The sequence below is a fragment of the Puma concolor genome, chromosome A2, assembly GCF_028749965.1.
Source record: "Puma concolor isolate L17-30 chromosome A2, mPumCon1.1.hap2, whole genome shotgun sequence".
In the NCBI taxonomy this organism is placed as follows: Eukaryota; Metazoa; Chordata; class Mammalia; order Carnivora; family Felidae; genus Puma; species Puma concolor.
The window spans coordinates 68,660,536-68,686,660 of NC_141668.1; the positions used below are offsets into that span (position 1 = coordinate 68,660,536).

Below are 26,125 nucleotides of genomic sequence, written 5' to 3' on the forward strand. Positions count from 1 at the left end.
CTTTGTCCAAGGTTACTAATAATCACACTGTGCTAAACTCAGAAGATGTTCTCAAGTGCTAACTTTATATGACCTCTTTGTAGCACTTAAGATGGGTCATTCTCAGATTTTTTATTTTCTGGCTTCTGGGCCACTTCTTAGTGTTGCCTCTATCTGTCTAGCTCATTGTTCTTTTGCCTATTTCTGAAAAGAAGGTATTCTCCCAGGGTCTCATTTCTGTTCCTTTATTCTTCTTAGTCTCCACACACCCTTGGAGGAGCTTATCCCTATCCCTGGGTCCTTCTGCCCTACTCCTCCACTGCCCCAAAGTAGATCCACACACATGCACATATGTCCACACCCATCCTGAAACCACCCTGACTCATGTGTTCAACTCCTTATTATACCTTTTCTTGTGGCACATTAAACTCAACATGTTCTGAACCTGACTCTCAAGCCCTTCCCAGCTCTACCCCAGCCTAATGCTCTTCTTTTTTTTTTTTTTTTTTGTATAATGAGTACCAAACACAGAAGCCTGAATTGTCTTTTACTTTTCCCTCCCTGTCACTTTCTCCATCCAGTAAATGGCTGACTCCTACTGATTTTGAGGGTTTTAATGTCTCCCCAAGTTTCATTTCCCATTGGCCCCACTGTCAATTCTCTTACTGCAAGCCACTGCAGTCTCATGTGATGGATGCTCCCAGAGTGTCCTGCATCTGGCCTCACTCACCCTACACTATATGCTCCTTCTCGTTGGTGCTATTTCACACACATGTTCTTCCTTGCTTAACACACCTCAATGACTTTGGACAAGAGAACAAACTGCATATTGTAGTACATAGGTATGATCTGGATTTGCTTATCCCTCTATTTTCTTTTATTACCATTCCCTAACATCTTCATCCATACCAAGCTACCTGCTATTATCCAAACATGCCAAGCTCCCCCTTTCGCTCTGAGCTTTGGCTCATTCGATTACTGCTGCCTTAATTAGGACATCTTTGTCTCTTCTTCTACTCTCTTCATCTTGCCTATTTCAACTTGCCCTTCAGTAGGCACATCAGGACTCTTCTAGAAAGATCTCCCCAAGTAACTCCTCAAACCTGGGCCAAGTGCCTGCTCATGTATTCCCATAACAGCTTGTATGTACTTCTCTCACAGCACAAATCATACTAGACTAGAGTTCTCTGTCACTCTCATAAAACTATGGGCCGCTCAAAGCCAGGGACAATAGCCTTCATCTACATTTGTCTGGCAATCAGAGCAATGCCTGGCTCTGATTGGTGATCAATACCTGTGTATTGAATGACTAAGTAAGTTTCTTTGTGAACTTTATATTCAGATTTATTCAAACTAAGCCGGGAATTATTATGTTAAGCTGGATTTCCACATCTGTTTTTTTTTTTTTTTTCTCTAACAAGATTTTGCTGTTTTTCACATTATCATCCACATGGTGAACCATGGGTAGTATTAAATACAGATAGAACTTAAAACTAGTTTGAGGCTCCAGCTACATCTATTTCCTAAAGAATGAGGTGGATTGTTCTTGACTTGGCAAACAAACTACTTCACAAATGTGTCTCCCAAAGGAAGTTCAATGAAGTGCTGCTACAGTGTAGATGAGGCCGTGGCAGCTGTTTTTACCACAGATCCACCTTTCACTGAGAGAGAGGAAGAAACTAGGCCGGTCTACTCCAAATTCCCCCTAATCAACTGTCTCAGTCCATTCTGGCTGCTATAACAAAATATTATGTGCTGGGTGGCATATAAACAACAAAATCTATTTCTCACAGCTCTGAAGGCTAGAAAGTCTAAGATCAAGGTGCTGGCAGATTCAGTGTCTGGTGAGGGCCTGCTTCTTGGTTTGTAGAGTGCTCTCTTTTCCCTAAAACATCACATGGCAGAAAAGGCAAAGGCTTTCTCTGGGACCTCTTTTATAATGGCACTAATGCCATCCATGAGGGCTCTACCCTCATGACCTAATCACCTCCCAAAGGTCCCACCTCCTAATACCCTCATAATTGAGGATTAGGTTTCAACATATGAATTTTGGGGGGACACATTCAATCTAGGGCATCAAGCTGCCTTACATGGCTCTTCTCTCCCAGGAACCAGTATTTCTGGTTAGAGTCTGAAAGGGCTACAGTGGAGCCTATGCTTGAGGGCAGGAGTGTGGGGAACAGGACCAGCAGCAGGATGGTAGGACTGGTAAGCACTGTAAGAGGAGGAAAGCCTCAGAGATGAGGGCTGATTAGGAGAGGGGATGGGTGGAAGTCTTAGAGATTATGGAATCATTTATTTAATTTAATTTCTGTTCACCCCCTGTTAAAGAGAAAAGCTTCTGTCTTACTCTTCTGGTTTCCATAAAGAGGGATTTTTCTCTAACCTCTATGGCTGTCTGACCTACCCCCTATCCCTCCCCAAGGAGGTAGGCTGAACTACCCAGTTGGTGGATGACAGCCATAGGTCCATGTTTCTAGATAATGGACACTAAACCATCAAAGGTCCTGAGGCCTGGAGAAAGTCTCTTTCTTCTCTCTTTACTTGGACCAGGGGAGACAGGATGCCGGAGTAAGAGTGTCTTTTGTGCTGACTTACACTTTCCCCACAGGTCTAGACATGAGTTATCGGGAGTGTGGAAGTTCGTTTTAGCTACTGCGTTAAGCTGTCTCCTCCAGCCTAGGCTATTTTAGTCAAAAGGGGGACATTTTGTTACTCTGTCTGCTGGCTCTTTGATCCTATTTCTCCATTGGCCCAGGAGGCAGAGGAGGAAAAGGAGCACCCTTAATAGGACATTAGGACCCCACCAATTTCTACCTCCCATGCATCTTCATTTACACCAAAAAAAGAGAGGCCTATTAACCACACCAAACAAACAAAAATAGAGTTGTGCGGATGTTAAATGATCTGGAAATAAAAAATATAACAAACTAATGGTTTTTAAAACTCACATGTGCTATTATATTCTATGAAACAACTTACTGGTATGGTTTTATCAATTTCAAAATTCAGTTAAATCTGTGGGATAAGACAAGTTCTAATCAGAATCTTGGAAAAATGGCATTTGTTTATTGCTTCATACAGTTTTCAAAGTAGTTTCACACACGTTATTTCATTTGAGCCTCACATCCCGTTAAATTTGATAGGTTAGCTACTGTTTCAGTTCTCATCTTCTAAGGCTCAAAGTTTAAGGACTATCTAAGGTCACATCACTACTAATTGGCAGAGATGCGTACTCTGTCTCTCCTGATTTACAACCTATGCTCCCCCTTCAATGTAAAGGCCTTCATCAAGGGTATTAAAGTTAACTTGCCTGTTTTTTTGTTTGTTTTAAGGACTTAGGAATTTCTCTATGGCCACGTGTCATCCGGAGTAGAGAATGACGGTCCAAAAGTACAGACTGTGACACAATAGAAGTAGAGCTTAAAGTAACAGAACAACTAAGCATCTTGTTACTAGGTTAAATCTAGTAAGCAGGATCCAATATGTAATGGCTTAGAAAACTATAGCAACTGATCATAGCCACGGCTACACAATGGCTTAGCCTTTTGTACACAAACTCTTTAAGCTTATTATGTACACCACAGGTCTAAAGAATTTGATATCCCTTATTAGTCACACTGGATTCCATTTAACTTCCCATTTATATAGTTTTATTTTAAGTATCTGTTCAACTTCTTCAGAGCACAATGCAACAAGGTCATATTTTTTCCAGATAATTTCAAAGAAAAACAATGAAAAATGATCTTTGAGATCGCAGCAGACTAAATATTAGTTTCATTGAAATGCTTGATTTTCGTTTTGTAAAACAACAAAGCACCTCAGCCATCTGCATATACAACAAGAAGGGAAATGGAATGCTTCCTTTTTTAGAGATGGTAAGAAAACATAAATACTTTATATACACATTTTTGAGGTAATTAGATACGTAGGCATACTTGTATCATCTTGATTGAGTGGAAATAAATAGCATACGATAGTAGTACGAAATACAAAAAGAAAGTAAATCTAAAGATATTAAGTAATAGCTACATGCTGGGCTTTTTTGGTATATGCTTTGATGTAATGAACATTTAAAAATTCATAACCTAAGAATAATATATTTTTTAAGAACAACCATTTAGATGTTGTTAAAAAAATAAACATATCATTATAGCATGTTAAGGTTGTTGTTTGAAGATAGAAAGCTAATCGGTTCTGCTCATAGTTTACTCCGAAAAGTTTATATTTTGTCATTGTTTATATTATCATTATGTGAAGACATAAATACATGCTAGTATGTACATAGAATTGTCATGTCCATAGCCGAAATTCGAAGACAATGATCAGTAGGACCTCATGTTCACCTTAAACATCTTTCTAAACTCAAGAAACAGAAAAATCTTTAAGAAATAGAAAAATATGGGACAGGAAAAGCCTTATTTTCTTTGTAATTTGAATTTGTGTGTGGAATAGGCCACACACTTGGAAATACTATCGTTGGTGAATATACAATGGAGTACAGAAATTATGAAGGTAGGCTAATTAAATTCCACTCAGAGGGCATGTGAGTGGTAGCATTACCCACACTCGCTGCACCTAACCCAGCACTCTGCTAGAAAAACAATGTTTGGCAAACCGAAATGGTGAGAGGAGTGCTGTGTCACTTGACCTTGGCTCTCATTTGCAAAAAAGGTTGTATTTCAAAATAGAAGATGGGGTTGGAAAAGTAAATACAGCTGTGTTTTCTCCACCCCCGTGTGAGAATGAAGGGGCTACTCAGAATGGCAAGAGGCTGGGTCCCTTCATGGTGTATGCTCAGAGCCCCAAGGAGAGTGCTATTATTTTATGGCTAACTCAGGATACTATTTTTTTTATTGTGGTAAAATATATGCAACATAAAATTTCATCTTAACCATTTTTAAGTGTATAATTTGGTAGAATGAAGTACATTCACAATATTGTGCAACTATTACCACCGTCTATCTCTAGAACTTTTCCATCATCCCAAGCAGAAACTCTGTACCCATTTAACATTTTTCCCTTCCCCCAGCCCCTGGTAACCTCTATGCATTATACTTTCCATAAGTTTGCCTATCTAGGTACCTTTAATTGTACAATGCTCATCCTGTAGTGACTGGGTTATTTCACTTAGCATGTTTTTAGAGACCATGTATGTTGTTTTGTGTATCAGAATTTCATTCCTTTTTAAGGCTAAATAATAATCCATTGTATGTACATACCATATTTTGTTTATCCACTTATCCGTTAATAGACATTTGGGTTGTTTCTACAGTATTTTTAAACTACAGTAAAATTAACGAGATAGAGAATTAGGAAGTAATTCAAAAAGGACTCTCACGTTTCAACGAATATAGGAATACAGAGTATTTATGATATGTGGAGCCACGTTAGCAAGAGCCTGAAGCAAGGGAAATAGAAAATGTTCCCTGCTTATTTTGAATTGTGATTTTTAAGGTGTAATAAATTTGTATGCACCTTTTTATAATATATGCTTTGCTTAGTTTTAAAATCATAATTAAAGTAAGCCTTGCCAGCTTAATATTTTATAGATTGAAATCTGAGTATAATTGATGGTATTTCAATCTTGTTTGAAGCAGCGCCATTATCTCTAAGACTTTCTACCCACTCTGGAACTCTGTGCTGTAATTCTTTTGTGTGTTATTTTAAGGGTATGAGATGTCATTACCTCCTCTGAGAGAAAGTCTACCCAACAAAATAGAGAGTGAATAATGCTAAGAAATGATTAAAAATGAGAAGCCACAATTGTGCCCAAATTTAGAGGAAAATTTAAAATTCACATAGCTCAATTTTTAAAATTTAATTTAAAATCTTAATTAAAAATTTTTAAATGCCTCAATAGAGTAACCAAAGGAAAATACACAGAATGGTTGAAAAATGCTTTCAGATCAACAGCAGAAAAACTGCTTAATATATAACCAATTCTTAGGGACATCCTTTTTCAGGATTCCTAAGTTTTTAGGGAGAAAGTGGTAATTATCAGAATATATACTGTTTCTTGTACTTCAAGTTGAAAATTAATCTGCAAGACTTAGGAAGAGGATTAGATTTAAGTCCCAATGACCATTGTCTCTACTGAAAAAAGCAAATTTAGTTGTAGGAACTGAACTTTGGTAAGGAATCTGGAAGGTACTTTGGTGTACTTTTAAGATTGTTGTATTGTCAGATTATTTTCATTGGAAATAGGTCTAGGAAATCTGGAGAGTTGTGTTTAACAGTTTTTGTTTTAATCTTATGAAGAGCAAGGTGACAAAGTAGAATTTTCCTGAGATTAAGTGGTAAAATCTAGTAAAAAGAAAGGGATTCAGAAAGATGCATGTGTATGACAAAAAAAGCAATGGTTCACTGGAAGTGGCAGTGACTTGTTATCAGAAGTCAAAGGGTGAACATAATTAACCTGATAGAAATGGAAGATAGGATAGGAGAGGGAAGAGCCTCACATAGTTCCCTTTTGGCCACCTAATGACTTCACCATGGGTCAGTTGGGTGATCGTGATGACTGAATGAGGGACAGAAAGGCCTCATGAGCGGTGGTGGACGGAAGCAGCAACAGCAGTTAACTCTCTAGAAGCCACCGTTTCCACGGTGGCTATTGGTTACATGAGCACTAGCTTTCTTTTTCCCTCTTTTAAGTTTACTTATTTATTTTGAGAGAGAGAACAACTAGGGGAGGGGTAGCAGGGGATGGAAGGCGGGGTGGGTGGGGGGTGGGCAGAGGATCCAAAGCAGGCTCTGTGCTGACAGCGGAGAGCCTGATGCAGGGCTCAAACTCACAAACCATGAGATCATGACCCTGAGCCGAAGTCAGGTGTTTGACTGAGCCACCCAGGTGCCCTTGAGGACTAGTTTTCAAAGGTCTGGTATTTCTGGGTAGTTGATTTTCAGAACCTAGTACAGATTTTCTTTTAGCCTTCTAGAAATAATTGCTATGGCTTCAACTGCTAAAGTGTCTTAAAAACAAACACCTGTAATTTCTAAGAGTATTCTTAAATGTATAGAATCTACACTCAGAGTCCAGCAGAGTTTCTGTTTTCCCTCCCATGCCTACTTTGCAGGTATGTTGATGGAAATTCATTAAAGACACTAATTTATGGTCTCCCTATGACGGTGGAAATAAGGATTTAGATTTGAGTTTTGATGTACACTAATAAGTAAATTCTATTAGTATTACTAATTCTAATTTTATTGACTTTGAGTCTGTTTTAAGGTTCTAATAGTGTACCTCCACTGCTACAGACATTGGATAACATTTAACGAGCACTTTATTGCCAGTCACTGTTCTATGCTCTTTACCTGTGTTATCTCATTGAATGTTTTGTTTATGATGTACATACTGTTTTCATCTCCATTGAACAGATGGGGAATACTGAAACCCAAATAATTTACTCTAACTCTGGAATTGCACTTTTAGCCACTAGTCTATGCTGCCTCCCAAACCCGACACAGTCCAAGGAAACTTCGCTTCATGTCTTTTAAATGTGCCGTTTCTAAAGACTTTTTCAAATTGTTTCAAAAGTATTTTATCAGGGAGTATTTTTTCAGAGAGTTATGGAATACTTTTCCAAAGATCATACTTTCTTTTTCTCCCAAAACAAAACAAAGAAAAGCATATATAATGTGGAAGAATCCAATTTTTTTGAAGAAAAAAAAAGAACAAGGGAAAACCACTGCATGTTGTATTGTCATTTTTATATCCAGCTGGATATGCTAATTCTATGTGGATCATGGAAACCCTGAAATTACAGACTATTTAGATAAATTTAATCCCTAAAAAGCAGTGTTGTGATGCCTGAATAACATATTTTTAAAGTAACCTTTTTACCTTAACAAAATACATTCCAGTTATATTTAAGAAAGTAAAGTAATCACACACTGATGACACTTCCTGAGACAAGACTTCTGTGGCCACTGTCCAGTGACAGGAATGGACTGGATTCAACTGCCCACATTCTCTAGCCTATGGCACCTCTGAGCAATGACCAGAAGGTACCAGGTGCTGGGACCCAGGTTGCAATCTGTTCTCAGCAAACAGAGAAGTTACCTTGTCCTTAAGAGGCTCACACGTGATCTGGGTCTACTTAACATGATTCTTGAACCAACTATATTAAGAGATTATATCACAGGCAAGAAAAGAGAATGAGAACATTTCCGGGACTCAAAGTAGTTGCAAATTTCTGGGTGGACCCTTAAATGTAGAAAAAAAGGGGAAGTACATCATCCCTACTTATGCCCAGAGTAGCACAAATGAAAGCAGTGTTTTCATGCTCAAAGCATACAGTTAATTTTTTAAAGGCCTTGTGTGTTTTTTACTTCGTGTTTATTTGCTTTGAACTACAACCTAAACACAAAAATTGATTAAAGTGATGTAGTTCAAAATAGAAATTTCATGGTGATTGCTTGAAAAGATACTTTAAAAAATATCTAGATCACCAACTACAAAAAGTAAAGCAAATCACAAGTTTAAAAACAATTTAAAAATTCTGAGCAGATAATCACTGAGAAGAAAACAAAAAATGCTTTCACTTGCACATACGTTTACTCAATTTGTGCTATTCCTTCAGTTTCCTTTTTCACAACCCAAAAAACCAATTTGTCTTTGAGAAGAGACCTATACAAACAATATATGTAAAGTATTATGCTTTTTTGGTAGCATGAGCTTTGTACTATCATGGTTTACATGAATTTAAGGAAAATCAATTAATGAATAAACCTTATCAATTAAATAATTAAAACTAAATGATCATCTAAATGGGCTCAGAAAATTTTTTTTAATGGTTTTTTTTTAATTTATTTTTGAGACAGAGAGATAGCATGAGCAGGGGAGGGGCAGAGAGAGAGGGAGACACAGAATCGGAAGCAGGCTCCAGGCTCTGAGCTGTCAGCACAGAGCCCAATGTGGGGCTTGAACTCACAAACTGTGAGATCATGACCTGAGCCGAAGTCGGATGCTCAACCGACTGAGCCACCCAGGCGCCCCAGAAAAAAATTTTTTTTTTTAAATCAAATACACTTTCACAATGAAAACACTCACTCAACTAGGAACTCAAAGAAACTTTCTCAACCTGATTAAAGGGTTTCTCCAGAAAATCCAAGCAAACATCATACTTAACAATGAAAGACTAGATGCTTTCCCTTAAGATTAGGAACAAGGCAAGGATGTCCACTTTTGCCACTTTTACTCAGCATGTTATTAGATGTTATACCCAGAGCAATTAGGCAATTTATCAGTAACAGATTTTAAAAGAAATAACTGGTAGATAGATAGCATCCAGATTAGAAAGGAAGTAAAACTATTTCTATATGTAAGTGACATATGATCTTGTATGTAGGAAAATCTAAGAAATCCATTAAAATACTATAAGAAATAGTAAGTTCAGCAAGGTTGGAGGATACAAGATCAATGTACAAAAATAAGTTGTATTTCTATACATGTGCAATAAACAATCCAAAAATGAAATTAAGAAACCAATTTCATTTACAGTAGCATCAAACAATAAAATATTTAGGAATAAATTTAACAAAAGAAGTAAAGAAATTATACTATGAAAACTACAATCATTATTGAGATTTTAGAAACTCTAAATGGAAAAACATCCCATGTTCATGGATCAGAATACAATATTATCAAGATGGCAATACTCTTCAAAGGCAATTTCTATCAGAATCCCAGCTGATTTCTTTGTAGAAATCGACAAGCTGATCCTAAAATTCACATGAAATTCTCAAGTACCCAGAACTGTGAGATAATCTTTAAACAATATTACAGAACAACATTGGAGGACTTGTATTTTCTGATTTCAAAACTTTTTACATAGCAACAGTAATTAAGACAGTGTGGTACTGGCATAAGGATAGACATGTATCAATCAAATAGAATTAAAAGTCCAGAAATAAACCTATGATAAACTACTTTTATAGCTGCCTAGCTTTTATTTTTATTATTAAAGTATAATTAATATACAGTGTTATATTAGTTTCAGGAGTACAACATATTGATTCAACAATTCTAGGCATTATTTAGTGCTCTCCATGGTAAGTGTAGTCACCATCTGTCATGTTGTTGTTATTACAATATTATTGACTATATTCCCTATGGTATACTTTCCATCTCTGTGACTTGTTTATTTTATGACTGGAAATTTTCACATCTTAATCACCATCTGTTTTGCCCTCCTCCATCCCCACTTCCCCTCAGGCAACCACCAGTGTGTTCTCTGTACTTAAGAATCTGTTTGTTTTTGAGCAAGGGACAGAGAGAGGGAGGGAAGGAGGGAGGGAGGAGGAGAGGAGGAAAAGGAGGGAGAGAGAGAGAGAGAGAGAGCAAGAAACAGACTCTTAGCTATAGAAAAGGAACTGATGGTTAACAGAGGGGAAGGGGTTAGGAGAAATGGGTGAGACAGGTGATGGAGATTAAGGTGGGCACTTGTCCTGATGAGCACTGGATATTGTGTGGAATTGCTGAATCACTATATCCTACACTTTAAATATAACAGTATGTTAACTAACTGGAATTAATGTAACAAATTCTTAGCAATGTGATAAATACACTGTAAATGAAAACCAATTTAAAAAAAAAACAATTCAAGGCAAAAAAAAAAAGTCTGTTTTTATTTGTTTTGTTTAGATTCCACATATAAGGGAAATCATGTGGTATTTGTTTTTCTGTGTTCTAACTCATTTCATTTAGCATAATACCCTCTAGGTTTGTCCAGGTTGTTGCAAATGGCAAAATTTCATTTTTTTTATTGCTGAGTAATATTTCATTGTACATATATATATATACACACACACCTTTATCCATTCATCTATAGATGGACACTTAGGTTGCGTCCATATCCATATCTTGGCTATTGTAAATAATGCTGCCATAAACATAGGAGCGCATAGATTTTTTCAAATTAGTGTTTCCATTTCATTTGGGTAAATATCCAATAGTGCAATTACAGTCATATGGTAATTCTATTATTAATTTTTTGAAGAAACTCCACACTGTTTTCCATAATGGTTGCACCAATTTACATTCCCACCAACAGTACACAAGAGTTCCTTTTTTTCCCACATCCTCACTAACACTTGTTATTGGCCTTTTTTTTTTTTTTTTTAATCCATGTTAGGTAACATATAGTGTAGTGATGGTTTCAGGAATAGAATTTAGTGATTCATCACTTATATATAACACCGGTGTTCATCCTAACAAGTGCCCTCTTTAATGCCATCACCCAGTTAGCCCATCCCCCTACCCAAATCCCCTCCAGTAACCCTCAGTTTGTTCTCTATATTTAAGAGACTCTTATAGTTTGCTTTCCGCTCTATCTTATTTTATTTTTCCTTCCCTTCCCTATGTTCATCTGTTTGCTTTCTTAAATTGAGTAAATTCATATGATATTTATCTTTTTCTGATTCACTTATTTCACTTAGCATAATACATTCTAGTTTCATCCACATTGTTGCAAATTCTTTTCTTTTTAATACTAGCTATTCTGAAGGTGATAGTCCCATTGTGGTTTTGATTTGCATTTCCCTGATGATTAGTGATGTTGTACATATTTTCATGTGCTTGTGGGCCATCTGAAGGTCTTTGTGGAAAAATGTCTATTCTTGTCCTCTGCACATTTTTTAATCAGCATGCTTTTTTTGTTGTTTGTTTGTTGGGGGGGGGGGGGGTTGTTTGTTTTGGTGTTGAGTTATTTAAGTTCTTTATATAGTTTGGTTTTAACCCTTTGTCAGATATATCATTTGCAAATATCTTCCCCCATCCACTAGGTTGCCTTTTTGTTTTGTTGATGTTTCCTTTGCTGTGCAAAAGCTTTTTACTTTGGTATAGTTCTGATAGTTTACTTTTGCCTTTGTTTCCATAGCCTGGGGAGGCCTATCCATAAATATGTTATCCAGGCTGATGTCTAAGAGATTACTACCTATGTTTTCTCTTGGGAGTTTTATGGTTTCAGGTCTCACAGTTAGATCTTTAATACATTTTTTTTTTTTTTTTTATGTATGGTGTAAGAAAGTGGTTCAGTTTCATTCCTTTGCATGTAGCTGTCTAGTTTTCCTACCAACATTTATTGAAGAAACTGTTTTTTCTCCATTGTATATTCTTGCCTCCTTTGTTGTAGATTAATTGACCATATATACATTGGTTTCTTTCTGGGCTCTCTATTCTGTTCCATTGATCTATGGGTCTATTGTTGTGCCAGTATTAACTACACTGTTTTGATTATAATAGCTTTGTAGTGTATCTGAAATCTGGAATTATGATAGCTCAGTTTTGTTCTTCTTTCTCAAGGCTGCTTTGGCTATTGGGGGGTCTTTGGTAGTTCCATACAAATTTTAGAATTATTTGTTCTAGTTCTATGAAAAATGCTACTGGTTTTTTAATAGGGATTGCATTGAATCTGTAGATTGCTTTGAATAATATGGACATTTTAACAATAATAATTCTCCAATTCATGACCATGGTATACCTTTCATATATGTCTGTCATTTTCAGTTTCTTTCATGAATGTCTTCTAGTTTTCTGAGTATAGGTCTTTCACCTCCTTGGTTAAACTTATTCCTAGGTATTTTATTCTTTTTGGTGCAATTGTAAATATGATTGTTTTCATCATTTCTCTTTCTGCTCCTTTATTATTAGTGTATAGAAATTCAACTGATTTCTGAATATTAATTGTTTTAATGTGTAACTTTACTGCATTCACTTATCAGTTTTAATAGTGTTTTGGTGGAGCCTGTAGGGTTTTCTATATATGGTATCATGTCATCTGCAAATAGTGAACATTTCACTTCTTCCTTACCAATTTGGATGCCTTTTTTTTTTCTTTCTTGTCTGACTGCTGTGGTTAGAACTTAGAGTACTATGTTGAATAAAAGTGGTGAGAGTGGACATCCTTACTTTGTTCCTGCTCTTAGAGGAAAAGCTCTCAGTTTTTGCCATTAAGTATGATATTAGCTGTGGGTCTGTCATAAATAACCTTTCTTATGTTGAGGTATGTTTACTATAAACTCATTTTGTTGGGAGTTTTTAATTATCAGTGGATGTTGTATTTTGTCAAATGCTTTTTCTGCATCTACTGAAATGATGATATGGTTTTTATCCTTCCTCTTGTTAATGTGATGTGTCATAATGATTGCTTTACAAATATTGAACCATGCTTGCATCCCTGGAATAAATACCACTTGATTGTGGTGAATGATCCTTTTAATATATTGTTAAATTTCTTTTGCTAATATTTTGTTGAGGATTTTCAAATCTATATTCATCAGAGATAGTGGCCTGTAGGTTTTGTTGTTGTTGTTGTTGTTAATAGTGTCTTTGTCTTATTTGGTATCAGGATAATGCTGGCCTCACAGAATGAATTTGGAAGCCTTCTTTCCTATTTTTCGGAATAATTTGAGAAGGTAGGTATTAACTCTTTAGATGTTTGGAAAACTTCACCTGTGAAGTTATCTGGTCTTGGATTTTTGTTTGTTGGGAATTTTGGGTTACTGATTCAAATTCATTACTAGTATCAGTCTGTTCAGATTTTCTATTTTTTCCTGATTTGGTTTTGGAAGATTGGGTGTTCCTAGAAATTTATCCATTTCTTCTAGGTTGTCCAATTTGTTGCCATATAATTTTTCATAACATTCTCTCATAATCCTTTGTATTTTGTGGTGTCAATTGTTATTCTCCTTCATTTCTGATTTTATTTTTTGGAGTCTTCTCTCTTCTTTTCTTGAGGAGTCTGGCTAAAGGTTTATCAATTTTGTTGACCTATTCAAAGAAACAGCTCTTGGTTTCACTGATCTTTTTTTCTATTGCTTTTTAAGTCTCTATTTCATTTATTTGCATGCTAATATTTATTATTTCTTTTGCTAGCTTTGGGCTTTGTTCTTTTTTTAGTTCCTTTAGTTGTAAGGTTAGGTTGTACACTTGAGATTTTTCTTATTTCTTGAGATAGACCTGTATTGCTATAAACTTCCCTCTTAGAACTGCTTTTGAGGGAAAGCTCAAAAGTTCCCTCTTAGAACTGCTTTTGAGGGACACAGCTGCTGTGTCCCAAAGATTTTGGGCCTTTGTGTTTTCGTTTTTATTTGTCTCCACATATTTCTTGATTTCGTCCTTGATTTCTTCATTGACCCATTGGTTGTTTAGTAGTATGCTGTTTAGCCTGCGTGTGTTTGTTTATTTCTGGTTTTCTTGTAATAGATTTCTAGTTTCATACTATTGTGGTTGGAAGAGATGCTTGATAGGGTTTCAGCCTTTTTAAACTTACTGAGACTTGTTTTGTGCACTGACATGTGGTCTATCCTGGATAATGTACCATGTGTACTTGAGAAGAATGTGTATTCTGTTGTTTTGGGAGGGAATGTTCTGTACATATCTGTTAGGTCCATCTGATTTTATGTGTCATTCAAAGACACTGTTTCCTTATTTTCTCTCCAGATGATGTATCTGTTGATGTAAATGGGGTGTTACAGTTTTCTACTGTTATTGTATCAATGTCCAATTCTCCCCACCAGGTCTCTGCCCCCCTAGTCTTACTGAGGTGATCTTTTCTCTATGATGAGCTGTGCAAAGTCTATTCTGCCAATCTTCAGATCATTTTCAGAATCAGTTGTACAGATGTAGTTTTTTTTTTTCTTTTCTTTTCTTTCTTTTTGTTTTTTTTTTTTTTTTTTTTTGTTTTTTTGTTTTTTTTTTTTTTTTTGGTGTATCTGTGGAATGAGGTGAGCTCAGGATCCTGCTACTCCACCATCTTCCTACCCCTCTATGGTCAACTGATTTTTGACAAAGTACCAAGACCATTCAAAGGGGAAGAACAATCTTTTCAGCAAATGGTGCTAGGACAACTGGCTAATCACATACAAAAGGCAACTGGACCCTTATATGACACTATGTACAAAATGAATTTAAAAAGGATCAAAGTCTGAAATGAGGTCAACTATAAACATCTTAGAAGAAAATATAGGGGTAAATCTAGATGGCCTCTGATTTGGCAATAGTTTCTTAGATATGACACCAAAGCACCAAAGTAATAAAATAAAAAACATAGATATGTTCGACTTTATCAGAATTACAAACTTCTGTGTTTCAACAGACACTATGCAGAACATGAAAACGTAATCAGAATGGGAGAAGATATTTGCAAATCAAATATATGATAAGGGACTTGCATCTGGAATATATATAAAAAACTCAGGGTATCTGGGTGGCTCAGTCACTTAAGAGTCCAACTTCAACTCAGGTCATGATCTCACAGTTCATGGGCTTGTTCCCCGTGTCGGGCTCTGCGCTGACAGTGCAGAGCCTAGAGCCTGCTTTGGATTCTGTGTCTCCATCTCTCTCTGCCCTCCCCTCCTCACACACTCTCTCTCTCTCTCAAAAATAAACATAAAAAAAAAAAACTCTTATAACTCAACAATAAAGGGAAACCCATTTAAAGAATAGGCAAAGGATGTGAACAGACATTTCTTCAAAGCAGATATATGAATGGCTAGTGGGCATATGAAGAGGTGCTTGATGTCATTAGTTATAAAGAAAATGCAAATAAAACCGTAAGATACCCACAGTGAGATTCTTTGCAGCCATTAGGATGGGTATAATTAAAAAAAATCAGGTAACAACAACTGCTGGCTTGGATGTGGAGAAACTGGATTCATCACACAGTGCTCGTGGGAATGTAAGATGATGCAGCCACTTTTGGAAATAGCCAGGCAGTTTCTCAAACAGTTAAACAGAGAGTTATCCTAAGACCCAGCAACTCCACTTCTAGGGTTATACTCAGAAAAATTAAAAACAGGTATTCAAATAAACTCTTGTACATGAATGTTTATAGCAGCATTATTCACAAGAGCCAAAAGGTAGAAACAACCCAAATGTCCATCAACTGATGAACAGATGAACAAAATGTGGTATATTCAATTAATGGAATATTATTCAACAATTAAAGGAGTAAAAAGGAATGAAGTACTATGTGCCTCAACACAGATGACCCTAAGTGAAAGAAGCCAGTCACAAAAAAACACATATTATTCTATTTATATAAAATATTCAGAATAGGCAAATCTATTGAGACAGAAAGTAGATTAGTGGTGAAAATTTCAACATTACTTCCAAGAGACTGAAGCTACATCTTCAAGTAAAAGGAATATGGATCAGTTATAGTGTTTTTTATTTTCTCAGCCTCTAAAAGAAACATTTTCATTCTTTTGTCAATTTATTTTTAAATATCATAAATCTATATTCATTTTTAAATTTCATTTAACCTAGCTATATTATTTAGATGAACTTGAATAGTATAGATTCTACTTGATAGAACACACTTAAAAAACACGAATCCACCTTTGTAAGCCCTCATCCGGCCTTGTAATTTCTAGTGGGCCAATATCTTCTCTTCATTTTACAGTTAGTTTCAATTGAGTAACAGTCATCCTCAGATGCATGAAATAATTAAAGAAAAAGAACACAAGCGGTTCCATCTCACCAAGGGATGTCCTTCTAAAAGAATTAAATTTTAAAGTCTATTATAAAATTTGTAACATATATATTGTTTTGACTGTATACTAATAAAATAATAATTCAGAAGAAATTCTCTAAGACCTGGCCTTATGATCACAGTAAATATATTTTTTAAAAATAATTTATACCAGTATTTTTTGTTGCCAGGAATTATGGTACAGTGATCAATAAAAGACTTTCAAGATAAAGGATAAAATTCTTTGGGGGAAGTGGATGGAAATCTGAGTTCAGGTAGAAAAAGGAATGATGTGAAATTTCTTATTGTTAAAGAGCTTGTTCATGTATTTTTTAAATGGGTGATGTCATGTACCAAATTGCTAGGGGATTTCAATTTCACTGGATATATTTGAAAGAATGATGTAATCATTTTATATTTAAATGTCAATATTTACAATGTGTGGGAAATTCCATCCTTTGCAACAATTACAGTTATTATAGAAAGCTTTTATGACATCTTGTTTTGAAGACTTCTTTTAAGAACAACTGCATATATGTACAAAATTGTTTTCACATTTACTAGATATTACCAATTTGCTCTCCAGAGTAGTTGTTTAGGTTTTAGAGGGGGTGAGCATTTTCTTTCCCCACAACCCCACCAGAGCTTGGTGTTTGTCAGCCTTTTTAATCTTTTCCAATCCCAACGTGAAAAAGTGCCGTATTGTAATTTGCCTTTGCTCTCTATGCTTCACTCCAGCTAACTCTTTTTTTTTTTTTTAATTTTTTTTTTTTCAACGTTTATTTATTTTTGGGACAGAGAGAGACAGAGCATGAACGGGCGAGGGGCAGAGAGAGAGGGAGACACAGAATCGGAAACAGGCTCCAGGCTCTGAGCCATCAGCCCAGAGCCCGACGCAGGGCTCGAACTCACGGACCGCGAGATCGTGACCTGGCTGAAGTCGGATGCTTAACCGACTGCGCCACCCAGGCGCCCCTCCAGCTAACTCTTTTAAGTCACATCTTAAATACCATTTCCATGCAGGAGTCTGCTCTGTCCATCCCGTCTTAAAGTGGATCTCCCCCAACCTGTTCTCTATTTCCCTCCACTCGTTATACCATTCACTGTATTTACCATGGCCTGATATAATTTTACCTGTTTGCCTATTTTTATTTTAGATTAGTTTATGGTCTGTTGCTCCTACTAAAATGTAAGCTTCCCGAGGCAAGGTCCCTGACCACTTAATTGTACATGTAGCAGCAGAGCACCTGTCCCACAAGACACAATAAATACTGCTGAATGAATGAATGTTACAGGCCTAAGTAATGCAGTGGTGGTAACTCTACCCTTCCATCAGAAGACATCTGGTAATCCACTGGGATTACACAGTCCCTGGCTCGTTTTCTTCCTCTTGGCCACACTTCTTTATTTTATTCTAGATGAGTTTATATGTGTTTACCCCCACGGATGCTTTTGCAGTGAACTATGTTGAATTACAGAAATGATAATATGACAACACTGGTTGAGGGCTCCCCAGCTATGCTCTCTTGGAACAGTTACCTTAGTTTTCTGTACCTTGGTTATTACTTAATCCTCATATGCCCCCGTTTCCTCATCTGTAAAATGGGAATAAGTGAACCTACTTGTAAGAGGTTGTGATGAATGACTGAAACAACACCGGTAAAGCTCCTTAATACAGTTCCTGGAACACAGTAAGTTACTCAGTAAATGCTTGTTATTTTTCCTTGCCAGCTATCATGAAATCTGAAACTGTCAGTTAAGTCTACCATATTCAGTATTATTCTAAATTTCTACTTAAAGGAAATGATTTATTCTAAGGAATTCAAGTAATATAAAAGTTAATCAAATCTTAAATAACAGACTAACAGCACTGTAAAAATTTGGCATATAGAGTTTTTCAAAGAACAAGAGCACTATCACGAAATTTGAAACTGTCAGTTAAATCTACCATATTCAGTATCATCCTAAATTTCTACCTAAGGGAAATACTTTATTCTAAGAAATTCAAGTAATAAAAAACTAATCATTATATCTTAAATAACAGGTAGACTACCATCACTGTACAAATTTGGCATAGGGAGTTTTTCAAAGAACAAGAAAAATCATTATCTTTGTAAATCGAGAAAGTAGTTTTAATAAAGCTGGCAGTAAAATATGACAGAATTGACAGAGTATATATAGCTTTAAAAAGATCTTTCCTTCAGAAACACTGATAATTGACCTAATAATTCTAAAAGTAGACTTGACTTTCTAGTTGTCTTTTCTGTTAAGTTTGATGACTGAATAATAAAAGGGCCAATTACAATTTTTATGATGATTTCCTGGCTTCCAAACCCAAGTGATATGGATCCAGGCAGTAATCCAGTCAAGATTTTATAAATTTCTCCCTTTCTCTTTTAACAATGTTCAGAGAAATTACTTCTTCTAACAAGCATTTCAGTAACAGGAAGCTGGCTTCAGCATATCCTCTGCTGTCATTTTTGAGGCCACCAGAAGTGTCATTTGACTCCACCTTTCTTGGTGGAAGTGATACATTTGGTACTGAGCATAATTTTAACCAAACTGTGAACATTTCAGACACCAGAGCAACTGTTGATGTTAGGAACTAGAGACTTCCTGCAGTGAAACCACACATTTGTGTAACTTCACCCCCATTACCAAATGCACTGGAATGCATTAAAAATTGCTAAAATGTCATCTCTTTTGGAAAACATTAATTGTATGTCATTTTATATTGAGATGGCAAACAAAATGCAGATTGACCATAAGGTGCATTTTGATATATTTAGTAGCATAACAGATTCTGTTAAATTTAGTTAAACTTACTATAGAAAAATAAATGACTAGTTGAAAGAGGCCTCAACAATTTAGCCAATTAATATTAACAAATGTTAAAAATTATCATTTAAAAAATGATATGCCAGATAATGTGTCAGTGGTTCACTTCCACTGGTATCTGAAACTTTCAAGAATTCCTTTCCTCATTTAGTAATAAGTTAAAAAATTCCTCATGGGCTTAATTCATATTGGCTTGAATACATCAAGAGATGATTGTCTATTAAAAATATTTTAAGAATTTTGTAAGTACATGTAAAGAAACCAAATGGCTTTAAGAAATTCAGCCAAACAGATATAAATAATGACCTTCATTCTAGAGTTAAAAAATGTGCATCCCAATTATAAAAAATGGCTAAGGCAGTATAATATAGAGGAAAGAAATGAATTAGGAATCAGAAGGTCAACTGCATTCATCTTTTCAAAAAATATTTGAGTCCCTATAATGTGTCTGGCACACTGCTTGGCAGTGGGCAGAGTGGGAAATAAACTGTCATGGTGCTACTTTGGTCAGGATTCTAGCACAGAGGAAAAATTTGACAAAACTCAAGGAAAACAACTGGGAAGTGTTATAAGTAAGGACCAGCAAGCAATAAGAAGAAATGGGGTGGGTAGGCAAAAAGAAATCAATTCTGATTTGCACATATGATCAAGTATTTTTTTTTAAAGGTGAAAACCCTTTTAAAAGTATACTTATGGGACTCAACTGCCATACTTAAAATATTTGAAATCTGGGAACAATTATTATTGAAAATTGTTTGTTTCAATAATCTAATTCTTAATACACATCAAGTTTTAAAATCTAATTCTGTTTTAACAGTATCTGGTACAATAACCAAAGCATAACCAAAGATCATCACTATTCTACTATGAGTTAGAAAACCCAAGTGAAATTTGAGCCTTATTTTTTCTTTTTTAGATTCCACATATAAGTGAGATCATATGATATTTGTCATTCTCTGAATTATTTCACTTAGCATAATGTCCTCCAGGTCCATCCATGTTGTTACAAATGACAAGATTTCATTCTTTTTTATGGCTGAATTATACGCACGCACACACACACACACACACACACAAAACATTTTCCTTATGCATCATCCACTGATGGGCATATAGGTTGCACCCATTTCTTTGGCTAATGCAAAAAATGCTGCAATAAACATGGGGGTGCATATACCTTTTCCAGTTTGTGTTTTCTTTTTGTCAGATAAATACCCAGAAATAGAATTGCCGGATCATATGGTAATTTTATTTTTAATTTTCTGAGGAGCCTCCATATTGTTTTCCACAGTGGCTGTACCAATTTACATCCCCACGAACAATGCACAAGAGTTCCCTTTTCCCCACATCCTTGCCAACACTTGCTACTTCTCATCTTTTTTGATAATAGCCATTCTGACTAGTGTGAAGGTTTATCTCATATTTTAATGTGCATTCTCTTGGTGATTAGTGACATTGAGCACTTTTTCAAGCACCTGTTGGCAATCTGTAGGTCTTCTTGGAAGAATGTCAATTCAGATCTTCTGCCTACGTTTAATTAAAAAAATACTCTTCCTGCCCATTTGTTAACTGAATTTTTTGGAGGGGGTTTGCTATTGAGTTGTATGAGTTCTGTGTGTATTTTGGATATTAACCCATGATCAGATAATAGGATTTGAAAATATCTTCTCCTATGCCATAAGTTGCCTTTTAATTTTGTTGCTTGTTATCTTTACTGTGCAGAAGCTTGTTTGATATAGACCCACTTGTTTATTTTTGCTTTTGTCACTTGTGCTTTTCGTGTCATATCCAAAAAATTGTTGCCAAAAACCAATGTCAAGGAGCTTACCACCTGTGTTTTTAGTAGTTTTATGGTTGAAGGTCTTACATTCAAGTCCTTTATCCATTTTGAGTTGATTTTTGTGTATAATGTAAGATAGTGGTCCAGCTTCATTCTTTTGCATGTGGTTGTCCAATCTTCCCAGTGCCACTTACTGAAGACTGTCCTTTCCCCATTGTACACCTTAGCTCTTTTGTCATAAATTAATTGGCCATATACGTGTGAGTTTACTTCTGGGCTGTGTATTGGGCTGTGTATTCTGTTCCATTGAGCTATGCATCTGTTTTAATTGCAATAACAAACTATTTTGACTACTGTAGCTTTACAGTATAGTTTGAAATCAGGGAACAGAATGCTTCCTTGGTTAAGTTTATTCCTGGGTATTTTATTCTTTTTAATGCAATTGGAAAAATAATACTAATTTTTAGATGAGCATTTTATTTTATTTTTTTTAATGTTTATTTATTTTTGAGACAGAGAGAGACAGAGCATGAAAGGGGGAGGGGCAGAGAGAGAGGGAGACACAGAATCGGAGGCAGGCTCCAGGCTCCGAGCCATCAGCCCAGAGCCTGACGCGGGGCTCGAACTCACGGACTGTGAGATCGTGACCTGAGCTGAAGTCAGACGCTTAACCGACTGAGCCACCCAGGCACCCCTAGATGAGCTTTTTAACACAGTCTCATCTATTTGTATTTTATTTTATAAATGTGATATTTTATGGATATTATGTTTGCAAAGAGAGTATATCCAGCTATAAGTACGGTAAGGATTGTGATAGCTCTCAGATAGTTATTCAGAATTTTTATCTCTTTATGGAAAACAAAGTATCCTCATAACCAGATAGGACCAAGAACTTTTACTTCAATGATAGAGGATTTCTGGGAAAGAGGGGGAATAAAGAGGCGAAAAGTATTTTAAAGGTAAGAGCCAACACTTGCTCTTTTATTTTTTCTTTGTACCAAGATAAAATTGGTACTATGAGGTATCACGGACTATTATGCCGTCTCTATATGCTTTACGTAGGTGTCATTCAAATCTGCACAGCCACCCTACAGATAAGTGGTATTATCCCTAATTTACAGACAAGGAAAATGAGACACAGATATTAAATAATTGGTCCCAGGTCACAGTCTGTACACCCCAAAACACTATATTGCTCTTAAGAACTGAACTCTGAATGACTTTTCTACACATGGGTAATTCTTTAGCTCAAATAAAGGCTGTTCTCACAATACCAACACTGAGAGTGTTAAAGCTTAGCCAGAGAAAATAACCAGTTGCCTAGCAATTCACCAAGGAAATCTATAGCCAGGAGGCCTTACTTTTTACTAGCATCATTTCCAGGTTATACACTGTAATGATAGTGTGACTTGAGCAAACACAATAAAAATTTGAAATTTATGATACATTGTAAGAGTGCAATGAGATTGCAACTTTAGTGCAGTATTCACTAGATCTGTTTAAAAAATATTTCCAATGCCACAGTGTCCTGTTTTAAGGTTTTCATAAGGAAAATTACCTCCATATTAAGAAAAGCTAATAACTAAAATTTCAAACTTATAAAACAAACTAAAAATTTTATACTCACTACAGAAAGAATCTTTGCTCTGACTAAAGGACTGAGTGAACAATTCTTAAGGGGAGACATTTCATCTTATAATAAAAGTATCAGATGGGGCGCCTGGGTGGCGCAGTCGGTTAAGCGTCCGACTTCAGCCAGGTCACGATCTCGCGGTCCGTGAGTTCGAGCCCCGCGTCAGGCTCTGGGCGGATGGCTCAGAGCCTGGAGCCTGTTTCCGATTCTGTGTCTCCCTCTCTCTCTGCCCCTCCCCCGTTCATGCTCTGTCTCTCTCTGTCCCAAAAATAAATAAACGTTGAAAAAAAAAATAATAAAAGTATCAGAGTCACAAAAAGCTGGTGTTACTGAAAAGGGCATTGGTCTTAAGATTTGAGTGGAATTACTAGTCTCAAACTTTACTAAGATGCTATGTGGTATAAAGCAAGTCACTTAATTTTTCTGAATTCTCTTTGTTTTTATTCATCCATAAAATGAAGAGGTTGGATTAGAAGATCTTTAACTCTACAGGTCAGTTCTGTTAAATAGAAATTAATAAGAGCCACGTATATAATTTAAAATTTTTCACTAGCCACAGTAAAAAGAAAAGGAAACAGCTGGAATTAATTTTTAACAATATATTTTACTTAACCCAATATATCTAAGATCTCAGTCCAACAAATAATCGATATAAAAAATATTGACATATTTTAAATTCTTTTTTCATACTAAGTTTTGAAATTTTCAGTGTGTATTTTATACACACATTTCAATTCAGCACATTTCAATTCAGACTACCCACATTCAAGTGCCCAGTAGCCACCTGAGTATAGTTTTAGAAGTCTATGGACAGTGCAGGGGTGCCTGGGTGGCTCAGTTGGTTAGGCGTCTGACTTTGGCTCAGGTCATGATGTCACAGTTTGTGAGGTCACGCCCCGTGTCAGGCTCTGTGCTGACAGCTCACAGCCTGAAGCCTGCTTCCGATTCTATGTCTCCCTCTCTCTCTGCCCCTCTCCTGCTCGTGCTCTGTCTCTCTGTCTGTCACTCAACAATAAACAAACATTTAAAAAATTGAAAAAAAAAAGAAGTCTATGGACAGTACAGTCTGTTCTCCAATAATTTACATAAAATGTTTCAGGAATACTCCATTATAACAGTAAGGCACACCAGCAGAAGTTAGGCTTAATAAAAGTGGCTGTTCACACAGTGTGGTTTAATAGCAGCACTGTGAAGGTCCCTAACTACAGAAGTCTGAATATTCACCTTTGATGGGCATTTCTTTTACAGAAAACAGAAGTCATCCATGTTTTTCAATACAATATACAATTATTATACAATATAGATTGCAGAAGATAACATATTGACAAATGAAGCTCTTAGTGCAAAGTGAAAATCTTTTTAGAACCATATGGGCTGTAAATAGTAAAGGGTCCTTAACACATGATGTGTACGTGTTTGAGTTTATCCTATTACTTGTATCACTAGCATCTCCCATGACTTAGGGGAAGTAGGGATGAAGCCTATGGAAAGTAGACCGAAGAAAAAGATTACCCGCTTATGATTCAGCCTTTTATTCTTAAAGTCTAAGTAAAATGGGAAGAAAGGAAAAAAAAAATCCAGATAATCACATGCTAGGTGAAGTCATGCCAAAAGAAGGGCTGTCCTTTTGACCTGCACATCAATTAATGGCAACAGTGACACAGCGATGTTGGGAAGGAATTAACACCAGCATCACTGTTGTATAATGCACCCCAGCTCCTCTGAGGAGTATTAACATAGTACGTTAGTAGAAGAAGCACAGTCAGACAAGCTACTTTATAACAACCTAAATGATAAATGAAATTCAAACCTTGAGCAGCACCTTGAGAAGAGAAATGGCTAAGAGTATGGCATGGACTGTGCATAATTTGTGCCCTCTTATCAACCAGTTCTCACTTTGAGATTCAGATGAAAGTTCTGCAGTAATTGTACTTGCAGGTGACTACATAATGGCATGTGGGAAGGCTGTGCCAGCCTCTTATTAAGAGGAAGGAGGAAAGGGAACCAGAGTGTCACCAAAGCAACATTAGCTGTGAATTTTTACCATCAGATGGATGAATTTAGGAAGTGTTCCTTCCCACTGGAGAGCCAGAAAGGACCACTGTGTCATAAACCAAGAATTTAGTATCTTGCTCAGTTTATTTTTATAAGCAAACCTCAATTTTAGATAACAGTGTGTGTGTGTGTGTGTGTGTGTGTGTGTGTGTGTGTGTGTGCGCGCGCGCGCGCGCGCGTGTGCGTGCTCTCCCTGATCGTTTTTGAGTTGGGCGAGTCAAACCTTTTGCAAGGTTTGGGGGTTACAGAATTGACATTACTGGGCCTGGAACAAGTAATGTCAATTCAGGAAATTCTGTAAGTGGTGGAATTGTAAAGTAGATCATTCTGGCTCCAGAGCCAGAACTTTTTTTTCCTGGAAGAAAAGGATGTTATCTGCGAATCATGCAGCGGTAAGGATTCCCCATTACAGAAAATACGGCAACCCTTTTACTAAGTCTTCTTTTCTATGGGTTCTTCAGGTTATCTCCAGCCTACTATTTGCGTAATATGAACAAGTTTGAATTCACTTCAAACACAGAGCTCAATAAAATGTTAGGTGATATTAAATGCCATAACTATAGGCAGTACACTTGATCTTCATTTACTTTCTGTGTGTAAAAATAAGAATAGTATTCTTCGCTGCCAATCCCTGCAGAGGCTGATTAAAAGAAATGCAGGTTTACATAAAGCTCTAGAAGCAATCAGAAGAAAAGTACACTAAGTTCTGAAGATCTTTCATTTTAAAATTAGGTTTACCATTCCTCATTGAATAATTTGCAAGTCTTTAATAATCATTTTAGTACTAGAACCACCCAAGGAGCAATTGATGGGGCCAAGAAAGAGTTTCGTTTTGGCAGTGAATCTGGAGAATATACAAGTGGGGGCCATGACAGAGACATCTGCAGGCCAAAGCAAATGGCCTTTCACAAACTTTGTACTCAAGTGCTCAACTTTAAAAACAGGAGGCTTGGTGGGAATGCAACCTGGTGCAGCCACTCTGGAAAACAGTATGGAGGTTCCTCAAAAAACTAAAAATAGAACTACCCTACAACTCAGCAATTGCACTACTAGGCATTTAGCCACAGGATACAGGTGTGCTGTTTTGAAGGGGCACATGCACCCCAATGTTTATAGCAACACCATCAACAATAGCCAAAGTATGGAAAGAGCCCAAATGTCCATCGATGGATAAATGGATAAAGAAGATACTGTGTGTGTGTATATATATATTATATATATTATATATATTATACACACACACACACACACACACACACACACACACACACACACACAATGCAGTATTACTCAGCAATCAAAAAGAATGAAATCTTGCCATTTGCAACTACATGGATGGAACTGGAGGGTATTATGCTAAGTGAA

At 36.3% G+C, this 26,125-nt stretch overlaps 1 protein-coding gene and 2 long non-coding RNA genes across 3 annotated transcripts in view; 1 reads left to right on the top strand and 2 right to left on the bottom strand.

The window, feature by feature from the left end:
- LOC147583249 (uncharacterized) overlaps positions 1-26,125 on the top strand; it is a 208,609-nt gene that overhangs the window by 103,272 nt on the left and 79,212 nt on the right. The gene's annotated exons all lie outside the window — the stretch shown is intronic.
- The window catches only part of UMAD1 (UBAP1-MVB12-associated (UMA) domain containing 1), a 223,378-nt gene that overhangs the window by 9,929 nt on the left and 187,324 nt on the right, over positions 1-26,125 (bottom strand). The gene's annotated exons all lie outside the window — the stretch shown is intronic.
- LOC147583250 (uncharacterized) lies at positions 1,373-21,018 on the bottom strand. The gene is made up of 2 exons (XR_015246807.1): positions 17,420-21,018; positions 1,373-17,176 (listed from the first exon to the last, which is right to left on the bottom strand). It is a non-coding gene; the product is annotated as an uncharacterized LOC147583250 (long non-coding RNA).